Genomic DNA, 12,026 nt, shown 5'->3' with positions numbered 1-12,026 from the left:
AAGATTATAAAACAAGTAGTATAAATCCCAGTTTTCTCAATAAAGTTAAGGCTTAGGAGTTTATGCCTACATATGTCTTTACATGTACTATTTTTTACATTGGAATGGATGCCTTTCATTTGCTCTTTCAGATTCCTACCTGCTCTGTTCCATCCTGCTTTATGCCATAGCTGTGTGACTTGTAGCGATTGACAGTATGTTCATATGTCCTCCAGCTTCCTCATGGGTTATACTAATGGGAACCAAGCAGGCCATCTGAATGAGGAGTTAGGTCAGGGTCTTATTTTCCTGGTTCCCCCCTTTATTTTTAATTTATTTAAAAAAATTTTTTTTAAAGATTTATTGATTTGAGAGAGAGAGAGATAGAAAATGAGTGAGGAGAGGGGCAGAGGGAGAGAATCTCAAGCAGACTCCCTGGGAACCCGACTCAGTGCTCCATGCAGTACTCCACCTGGGGCTTGATGCAGAGCTCTATCTCACAGCTCATGAGATCATGACCTGATCCAAAATCACAAGTCAACTGCTTAACCAACTGAGTCACCCAGGCACCTCTCCTGGTTCCTTTCTTGAAGGGTCACATCAGGCTGGCTAGGTCCCTCTATAAAAGGTCACTTCTCCTTTCTAGGCAATAGTCTCCACATGATTCTCCTTCCACATCCCAGGAACTTTTCCTTTCCTTGTTCCCTTAGAGTCTAGGGCTGGTGATCACTCCACTGTGCTGCTAGCCCTGAGATTCTTGCAGTTTGCTTACATCACCACACTTTAGAATACATCTCTTTATAAAAACAAAACAAGGGGTGTCTGGATGACTCAGTCAGTTAAGCATCCAGCTCTTGTTTTTACTCAGGTCATGATCTCATGGGTCATGGGATTGAGCCCCACATCAGGTTCTATGCTCAGTGGGGAGTTGGCTTGAAGATTCTTTCCCTCTGCCCCTTCCCCTGCTTGCATGCACTCTCTCTCTCTCTCTCTCTCAAATAAATAAATAAATGTTTAAAAAAAATGAAAACGAAACAAAAACACAAACCAACAAAAACCCATAATGATCTGAGTACAGCATTTCTTTCCTATTGGGGTCCTGACTTATAAATATATACAATTAATGAATTAATTATTTAAAGTTATGCAAAACATGCTAATTATTTGTTGTATGTTTAATGAAGCATTATTCCACCACTAAATGTGCCTAAAATATGCAAGTGTACTGTAGGTTAATTTTTTCTTTAAGTGACATATATTTGCAACATATATCGTCTGCTGAACTTAAAATGCAATTATTCAGCACATATTCTTTTAATTTTCTCCAATTTTAGAAATGAAAATGTCAATTTTAAATTTCTATTGTTCATTTCAAAGAAGCATCATTTTGCTGCTCAGATGATATGGTTGGAAAAGTTTCTCTTCACAGTTGAACATCTATGCTTCTTTTTGGTATTTAAAAAATTATCTAGAGAACTACTTTTAAAGCTACACACACATATCAACCAGCAGTAGATGCAAAAAGACTTATTCTGATAGGCTGCTCCCTTAAGAGGATGTTTTAAGGTGCTATATTCCTCCCAACACTAAGGGACAATATTTAGAAAATAGAACTATACTACATTTGCTTTCAAAGTAAAAAGCAAAAAGAAAAACACAAACAAAACCTTTTCTTATACGAAAGTCAGTCTATGATTTGCCATTCAAAACTTACTTTTTCCATAAATTTACTGAAATTTATTTTAATCAACTTTTAAAAGCTTATTCCACATTTTCTAATGGCCTATTGTGTTTATTTGCTGAAGCCTAGTACTCTGTTCTGTCACCTTCACATATAACCTCAAGGGCATTGACATTCTGATGACACTGTGATCACTAGACTTTAGATGACTCTATACTGCTATCTTATTTTTCATCCTTGTCTCATTTCCCAACCACATTAGGGCTAAGTGTATAATAGCCTAGGCTCCTTGTGGATTGTTCACAGAATATGTAAGGAAACAGCCTGTGTTACCTCCAGGAAAAGAAGCCCTTTCTTATCAATGCCATAATTGCCATCCCAGTCAATACCAGCTAATTGAAATACCAGTGATTAATGATCTATCCTTTTAAAGGCTTTTCTTATCTCAGGGAGCTTTTCAAACCATGCCTAGGAGGTCTATATCATTTTCCAGTAATCTCTCTTTTTTTTTTTCTTTCTCTCTTAGTTTTAATTTTCCTGTCTTTCATCTTCATCGAAACTGTCCATACTCAGGTGTCTAAGCTACATGTGTCATTTATTTCTTTTGTCACAGTCTCCTTCCTCATTCATATTGCCATATGTCTTTCTGTCCTGTGGTGTCTATCCCTTTAATAGTACATATTTATCATAGTATTTTATCCCTTCCCTCTGACTAAATATAGTTATAGAATGGGCACAAAGAAAAAGGAAGTCCGATTAGGTGGTGACAGTTCTAATTGCTAAGATGTTATATATGGTATTAGGGAAGTTGGTTTTATCAAGTCATCAAAACCTAGTTTTTCTTAAAAACAGACAAAAAGTTCAAGGACTTTTAAATCACACATCATCATGGTTTTATAAACAGAAGAGACAGATGGAGTTAATATATATTAATCACATTGTTGCTTGACATTATTCTCACAAATAGTATACCAAAATGTTTTATTCTGTGCATAGTCCAAAAAATAAAGATACATGTTTAGCTAAATGGTAACTTCCTCTAGGTCATGACCTAAAAATAAACAACAGTTTCATCACAAGAGGACCTAACACAACACCAGTGTTTCCAGTCATCAGTATATACCTGTTCAAATAATGACAAAAATATAGTTCCTTAAAATTTACCTGCTATAAATGTGAAGTGTGAACTTCATTTGTGTGTGTGTGTGTGTGTGTGTGTGTATGTGTGAGGATGTATAACTAAGGAAAAACTGGCAAAAAGTGATTCCTCAGGAATGTTCCTTCTTCCTTCAGATTGTTTGGGAGGGTGAAAGCCATATTAAAAAGAATATAAGAAGGCACATTTATTCCAACATTACCTTAATATAATTTCAACAAATCCATAGTACTTTTGAACTAAATAACTATTATGAGTATGTAATGGGAGAGTTCAGTACTGAGAACTGGTTTACATGTCATTTCCATTTACTTGCTGGGTGTACCTGGCTGTTAAAATTTAACACTTAGGATAATGTTTACCAAAAATGACTTATAATATAGACCACTTCGTAAGACTTGAACAAAGACATGAATGAAACCAATTTTGGAATTCTCACAAACTTCATATGCATTGAGAAAATAAAAGAGTCAGGCATTTGAGATTAGAGGAATCTTTTTTCTTTTTTTTTTAAGATTTTATTTATTTGAGAGAAGGGAGCACAAGCAGGGAGTAGAGGGAGAAGCAGGCCCCCCCCCATGGAGCAGGGAGCCCGATGCAGGGCTCCATCCCAGGACCCTGGACCATGACCTGAGCCAAAGGCAGATGCTTAACTGACTGAGCCACCCAGGCGCCCCTAGGGGAATCTTTTACTTAGAGAATGATTCTAGCAGGGAACTTCTTGACTGTAATTCTTCTCATTGATGCAGGAGAGCTAGATTCTTGTCTCATCGAGTCAAAGAATTAATCTCGCAGACAAGGGGAGAGTGAGAGCGATAGAAGTTTATTAAATGAAGATACAGAAAAGGCTCTCAAGAGTGAGAGGGGTCCCAACAGGGTTGCCAAAGAGGGCCTTTAGGGTTGGTCTTTTATAGAAAGCTAATCAAGGAACTTAAATCCTTTTAACATCTCTATTGATAACCATTGAGCAAGGACTAGTGATAACACCTTCAATGGCTTACTTTCTTTTTAGGGTCTGGTTATTCTTTGTTGGTCACAGGTGATTATCATAAAAGACATCCGCCCCCCCCCCCCCCATGCCTAGGGCAGGGTGGTTCTAGGACAGGGTGGTCCGGTTTGTTCCCTTATCTCTGGTTTTCCCACATCTTCACATTTTTGGGATTTCTGTAAGCCTGATTACATAGCCCCCTATCTGTTTCTCCCTACCTAGCCCCACCTGTCCCTTACTCATCATCACCTATCCCAAGGAAAAGGTGTGATTGCTGTTTTTTATTTCAAGTCAAAGAGATTATCCAAAAATAACCCTAAGAGCTTAATATGTGTCCTTTGGAGTGAAAGGGGTCAAGCTTTGGGTCATACTTGTGTATCCAAACAGCAGGTAAGCTGGAAGAACCAGCATGGGGGGTCATGAGAGCTGATATTTAGGATGTAGCTACACTTCCAGATTCTTGAGGGAAAATAAGCACATACATGTTCTTGGTGGGTTAGGTATAGGTCAGGTATATGCCATGTGCAAGAGGCATGTTTCTCAGGGCTGAGTCAGGATGAGTAAGACAGTCCAAAGACACTATGACACCCACCTCAAGAATTCAGCAGATGAGGAACTCCCAGCCAATGATGGGGAGAAGGAGGGTCCTCAAAACTCTTCAAGAGTGCTTCACGAAAGGGGTAACTTTAAACTCCTGCCAAATCCAGATAGTGAAATGTCATCTCTGAACATTACTAGGCAAGAGAGAACATTGCTACACATTATTCCTCTTTTTTCTTCTTGCTCCAACTTTGAAAAGTAAGAACTGAGTCTACCAGCTAGGGAAGAAATTAAAACACACAGTGGGAAATGAAAGCAAAATCAGTTTATAGCACTCATGCCCGGGGTAGGAATAAAGTCTCAATTTTAAACCAATTTCTAAATTTTGAATATTGCATATGCCTGGATTTTGTAGTTACTAAGTTGATAATGTAGTGACTAAGAGTGGCCAGAAATATACTAGAAATATCCAAGTTTTCATGGGAAGGCAGGCTAAATCACTGAACAGCATTAAAGGCAGAATGGTTTACAAAGTAGGCAGTTGCATTAAGATTGCAGCCCATAAGCCATTTCTTGTTAATTCTGGTTACACAAATTTTATGACCTTGGGAAGGTAACACAATTATTATTATTTTTTTTTTATATCAGTAAATGGTGACAGATGTGGTAACAAGCCCCAAGATCTGGGGACAGGAAGAAAAAAAGCCTGACAACATTAACAAACAGAGGCAAGTTAAAACACCTATAAAATCCTTTAAAAATATTATATTTATATTTTGTATTAGAATAATCTGGACAAATTATAAACAAAAATTTCAAGGAAATAACTATTTTGTTTTAAATAACTCATAAGAACTATTTCTATTAAATAGAACAAACTGCAACAAGTCATGACTCTTGTAGATGAAACAATTTTACTCAAACTCTAATCTTACATAGAAAAAATAGTTTTTGAAATAAAATGCAAAAGTATATTAACATCTGTACTGGGAAAAATGTTTAGTAAAAGTACTGGTGTAGTTTATATCTCATTCACTAACACCCAAATAATTTGAAAATAATATTAATTTTAAAAAGCAAAAGGCATAGCATAATATGTATTATGTAAGAATTATGTCTTATGAATCTGGAAAAAAATTGTTATTGTTGCATATACATTGTATTCTGAAATGCTTATGACTCAGAACTCCAACAGCAAGGTAATTTGGTTTCAGTATTCAGAAGTATAGATAGAGTTTCCACAGAAATGCCCCATTCTGAGGCTTTCACCAGTAATAAAGCACATAACAGAAACTATATAACAGACCCATTAAGAAGAAAAATATGATTGATAGTGGCGAACACAAGTGACTTTTTTTCTTCTCTTTGTGTTTTTTTTAAGTGAATTAGGTATCTGGAGATAAAATATCCCATTTTGTTTTATTGGTCCTGATTACTAATAATTTATCTATAGAGCAAAGAGTTATCTTTGCTTTCCAGAGCAGAGAATCAACAATATAATCTACTGAATAGAACAGTTTTTAAAACTAGAGTTCTAAATATAAAACTCTATAATGATAACTAAGTAGGTATTCTCCATTTACTAGAAATTATTGATGGGAAAGAGGTATTTCATAGGTTGATGGGAGAATGTACCAACTTTCAAAAATATTTTTGAAGGATTACTAAAAAGAATATTGTAGGACGCCTGGGTGGTTCAGTTGGTTAAGTATCTGACTCTTGATTTCAGCTCAGATCATGATCTCAGGATGCTGAGGTCAAGCCCCATGTGGGCTCTGTGCATGGAGCCTGCTTAAGATTCTCTCTCTCTCTCTCTCTCTCCCTCTGCCCCAACCCCACCCCACTTGCATGTGCTCTTTCTCTCTCAAAAATAAATAAATTAATTAATTAATTAAGGGATATTGTGATAAATATGCTTGGTACAAGGCAAAAATATGAATATAAGCTTACAAATATAAGAAAACTGTATTTGATTTTATCATCTATCTAGATAAGATCTAGTATGTAGAATGTAAATATAGCATTATTATGAGTATCTAACAATGCAAGAATATCTCTTTATTAAAGTATAATAGTAATGAATATATTTGAAATACAATATGTAATCTCAACATTTTCTTGTTTAAAAAAAATTGGGGGGAAATCTCTGTACCTTCCTCTCAGTTTTGCTATGAACCCAAAATTATTCTAAAAAAAATAAGGTCTTAACAAATTATGATGAATTTAAATATTTTGGAACTGCATGTTCCATCTGTATCAGTGAAGACTTCTTTGATCACAGTTGTCAGAAAACTCAATTTGGAATGTTTTAAAGAAAAATATATCTTCTACTGGGACAGTTTCATAAAGGGGTGGGAATGACATAAAGACCTGACTTTTTTATTTCTCCAAACCTCTCCACTCCACCTCTACTCCAGTTACACTCAGAGCATATTGGATAGGGCTCCTCATGGACCAATAAGATAGCTGCAGTTCCTAAAAATTTCTCCAAGGCAACTGGGAGAAAAATTTTAAAGAAATTAAAAACAAAAAAACAAAATGGGTCAAGTGTCCACCCTTAAATGAATCACCACAACAATGGAAATATGAATTGCTGATTGGCCAATCTTAGGGACATATATTCTACAATAGCGTTAGGTCCTAACCTGAAGTTCATGGCCTGAGAGTGAGGAAGACATGATTTCCTAGGGAAAATCATGGGGCAGTCAATAAATACAGTCGGTAAGTAAGGGTGGCAGAAAGAAAACATAAAGCAACAATTTACTACCCCAACATTTTAGACATGACCATATCATTGGTGCACATCAGTCCAAATATTTTCTTTATTTGTGTATGCTCTCTCATTTGATCTTAGAGAAAAATAAATGAGGTTGGTCTAGGCCATATTATTTTTATTTCTATAGATTGAGAAACTAAGGTAAAAATGTTTTTGGCTTTTATGAAGTCAGACAGCTCCTTAGCAGCAGAAGCAGGATTTTAGTCGTTTTGTCTGAATTTCAAAGTATAAGCACTTTATGTTTTTCTGCAGTCTCCAGTAGGCATCAAATAAATTTTGAATGAAGTAATGAATAAATGAATAAGGAACTCCCTGAAATAAAAGCTGTAGTGTCCCTGAGGCAGACAAGAAGGCCTACTGCCATGACCTGAGCTAACCACTTGTTTGGTCATGAACTATATACTCCAGAAAAGGACTCAATGATCATAACTTCCATCTCATCCTGTGTAGTCATTCTTGGAAGGGTAAAAATAACCAAAATTCAGTGTGGCTGAGTAAACAAATCATCACAACCGACCAAAAACAAAATCGAAGCTCAGAATCATAACACCTCTTCATTAGAAAAGCTCAAAGAAAGAATTTTCCTAGATGCCAATAATGAAGTTATGTTTATATTGTTTCTCATCAGCAACTTTAAGTAGGTGATACACATTTATTCTGCAAACATTTATGGAAATAAAGTAAAAGGCAAAGTACACATAAGTTCATTGTGTTTTTTTAATCCAAGGATATGGTGGGAATTGTTTTTCCTTTTAAATTTATCCCCTTGTCTTATAATTAAACACTATCTCTCTTCTTTGTACACCTTCAATTTTCAACCACGGATAGTGAATTATTTATTAAGTAATTTCTTAAGCATATAGAAAGTAATCAAGTAAACACCATTTAATGAATCTCTAAGACTCGACAGAATGTTTCAAGAGCGTAACTGCTTATTTTAAAGAAATTCCTTATGAAATGGCATTTCTGGACACTTCCTATACATGAAAAATAAAAAAGTAATAAAAAAATTATACTCTGAACTTAAAAATAATAGTTATGTCAATAGCTAATAATAGCAAGGGTTAGAAACATCTAGTTATGGATTTATCACTTCAGTAAATCTTGAAACTTGATAAAGTCTGTAGTATCATCCATAATGATGGTCCACTATGGATTTAATTTATCTTAAAAAATGTTTTAACTTGGGGAGCCTGGGTGGCTCAGTGGGTTAAGCATCTGCCTTCAGCTCAGGTAATGATCCAGGGGTCCTGGGATCTAGCCAGCATCTAGCTCCCTGCTCAGCAGGGAGTCTGCTCTGTCTCCCTCTGCCTCACTCTCCCTGCTAGTGCTCTGTCAAATAAATAAAATCTTTTTTTTTAAGATTTTATTTATTTATTTGACAGAGAGACACAGTGAGAGCAGGAACACAAGCAGGGGGAGTGGGAGAGGGAGAAGCAGGCTTCCCGCTGAGCAGGGAGCCCGATGTGGGACTCGATCCCAGCACCCTGGGATCATGACCTGAGCTGAAGGCAGACGCTTAACGAATGAGCCACCCAGGCGCCCTAAATAAAATCTTTTTTAAAATATGTTGTAAGTCTAACAAATAATAATCTGAGCTGTGATGTCACTGAACAGAATTTTATCTATCTGAAGTAAATCATACATGGATTGCAGATGTCACTAAGATACATCTCTATAACATGATACTGTGTGCTACTAAGGGTTAGGAAGGTCTTTTAAGTTGTCTGTTTCAACAGGTTGTCAGTGGCGACCAACTTGAGATCTTGTCTCTGTATGTCAAATGTAGCTTGTACAGTAATTTAATTTTTGAGAGTTCTATTATAAGTCTCTTAAATGCTAACAACAAATACTTTTAGGAACCAAAGAAAAAGAAAGCACTTCCCCCGCCCTTTTGTTTTAATAAAGAGAAATTTACAACTTCAAGAAGTTTGCAACTGACGTATGAGATGCACGAAAGGCGTCTACCAACATAAAACTATAGGTATTAATTGTAGTAAATGTGTAGGAATTTGAAATAAAATCTTCCTAGAAGAATATGATCACTTGAGACTGGAATAGTCCAGGACAACCATCTTGCAATACAGATGTTACAACTTCGTGAAGAAGAAATTCCTTTCTTAGCTATTGTATGATCTAGAGAAAATTATTTACCACTCCATTTCTCAGTTTCTAATTATTAAAATAGGTAGTAATCATAAAAATATCCTATATCATCAAGGTATAAATATTAAATTACATAATAAGTAAAAAGCACTAGCACAGTTAGTAATCCATAAATATTACATTAGCATCATTATTTGATTGCTGAGAGAGTTTTAGTAGATTAAAAAATGGGAGAATTAATGTAGCTTCTTTTAAAAAAGATTATAGATATTTCTTCTTCTCTAAAGTATTAAGCCTATACTCTGTAATGTGTTATACTACACCTAAGCCAGCTGCAACCATCCTATAAATATAATTCTTATGAGAAAAAACAAAAAAACATTATTGGTCAATTGAAGGGCATCTTAAAATCCATAAGCTTCCTAGACAGACTCATGTTTACTCAAGATTTATCATAATCAGTTAAGTATAGTTATTGAAATAATTGCTAAGACATCATTGCCTCTTTGCAGGATAATGTGTAGTTTTTTTGTGTTTGTGGCATTGTGCTGGTATGAATGAAACAATTTTACTGAAATTAAGGTTGTTTTTTCTTAATAAGATAAATTGTAGGTTAAAAACTGTTAGTCTGAAAGTTCACCATTTCAATTTTATTAAGTTGTTCAAAAACCCTAGAATTTTCTTTTTATTTGTACATGAATTCTATTTCACAAATCTATTATATACTTCCTGAGGAACAACTAAAGGGGTTTAGAGTAGAAAACAAGTTAATTACATTAAAAATAGCCTGCAGATTCAGAACACTAATAATAAAATGAAGGAAAGAACTGGTGTCATAAACTTACCAGGACTTTTAGTTGTTTCATTATAGGACTTTGATTCATGAGCTCAAATACATATAAGAGTTTTAGATATTAAAATTAGATATGTCTTTCTGATCCTTGAAATATGGGTTAGGAGAAGTAGGTCTAGGAAAAATCTCTCAAACTAAAAAAAAACGTAAGTGTGCATGTGCATATATATGTATATAATATGTGTGTGTATTTACATATACATACATACACACACACTTGTAAGATATAGCTTACAACAAATTCTGGATATACTTATCATAGGTACTCAATACAACTACTAATTTTGGGGGAAAGGTTTATTGATTTATTTGAGAGAGAGAGAGCATGAGCAGGAGGGGCAAAGGGAGAGCAAAAGAGAGTCTCCAGCAGACTGTGTTTAGTGCAGAACCTGACACAGGGCTTGATCTCACAACCCTGAGATCATGACCTGAACAGAAACCAAGAGTTGGATGCTTAACCAAATGTACCACCCAGGCGACCCCAATTATTGATTTTTATTACAATATCTCTATAACTTTCTGAGTCTTCTTTTAAAAGCTATCCAAGTTGTAATTCAAGGACTACAGTCTAACCAACTAAAAAGAATATCCTTATAGAATCCTTAGAATTCTAAATTATCAATTTTCTCACTTAACATTGTCAAGGCAACCATCACAACAGGGAGATTTTTTAAAGAATGATCTAAGTAATGGGGTTTTCTGATACATTTATCTCAGGACCAGTTAAAAGATTTAAAAATCAGTAAGAAATAAGATTTTTGATATACTGTGAATGTCTTATTTTAAAATAGTATGGCCTATTTTCTTTTTTTTTTTCTTGGATATCTTTGTTAAGGAAGCCAAGAGAAATTTGTGTTGACTTTTAACAATTTTCCTGCACTATAACAATGAAAAAATCTGTATTTATTAATGGAGAACATTGATATAGAACATAAAAGGTAAAATAATAAATTTAACACGCATCAAGTGCTATTTAGTGGTCTAGACAAGCATTTTATAAGTTCTAAATTAAACCTCAAAAACTGGTATGAGATATTTGTAAATGACATATCTGATAAAGAGTTAGTATCCAAAATCTATAAAGAACTTATGAAACTCAACACCCAAAAAACAAATAATAGAGTTAAGAAATGGACAGAAGACATAAATAGACATTTTTCCAAAGAATACATCCAGATGGCTAACAGACACAAAAGATGCTCAACATCACTCATTGTCAGGGAAAATAACTGACATTGTAGTTAGCCTCACACCTGTCAGAATGGCTAAAATGAACAGTACAGGAAACAACAAATGATGATGAGGATGTGGAGAAAGGGGAACTTTTTGCACTGTTGGTGGGAATGCAACCTTGTGCAGTCACTCTGGAAAACAGTATGGAGGTTCCTCAAAAAGTTAAAAAATAGAACTACCCTACAATCCAGCAATTGCAGTACTAGGCATTTACCCAAAGAATACAAAAGTGCTAATTCAAGGGGCACCTGGGTGGCTCAGTTGCTTAAGCATCCAACTCTTGATTTCAGCTCAGGTCATGATCTCAGGGTGGTAAAATCAAGCCCTGTGTTGGGCTCAGCACTCAGCAAGAAATCTGCTTGAGATTCTCTCTCTCCCTCTCCCTCTGCCCCTCCCCCTGCTCGTGCTTCTGTGCATGTGCTCTCTCTCTCTCTCAAATAAATCAATAAATCTTTTTTTTAAATTGTATTTATTTATTTGAAAGAGAGTGAGTGAGAGAGAGAGAGAGAGAGAGAAAGAGCATAAGCTGGGGGGAGAGGCAGAGGGAGAAGCAGACTCCCCGCCGAGCAGGGAACCTGATGCGTGGTTCGATCCCAGGACCTGGGGATCATGACCTGAACCGAAGGCAGACACCCAACCAATCGAGCCATCCAGGAGCCCCAATCAATAAATCTTTTTAAAAAATACTGATTCAAAGGGATACATGCACCTTGA

General features: G+C 35.5%; 1 long non-coding RNA gene across 1 annotated transcript in view; it reads right to left on the bottom strand.

Moving 5' to 3' along the window:
• Positions 1–4,396: 4,396 nt before the first annotated feature.
• The window catches only part of LOC141372499 (uncharacterized), a 101,343-nt gene continuing 93,713 nt past the window's right edge, over positions 4,397–12,026 (bottom strand). Inside the window, exon 5 of the long non-coding RNA XR_012377763.1 lies at positions 4,397–4,498. This is a non-coding gene — a long non-coding RNA (uncharacterized lncRNA). The remainder of the gene's footprint in view (positions 4,499–12,026) is intronic.

This window comes from Callorhinus ursinus, unplaced genomic scaffold (assembly GCF_003265705.2).
Source record: "Callorhinus ursinus isolate GAN/ISIS: 27379988/994484 unplaced genomic scaffold, GSC_fseal_2.0 scaffold4, whole genome shotgun sequence".
Classification (NCBI taxonomy): domain Eukaryota; kingdom Metazoa; phylum Chordata; class Mammalia; order Carnivora; family Otariidae; genus Callorhinus; species Callorhinus ursinus.
This window is presented reverse-complemented; position numbering and strand designations above follow the sequence as displayed.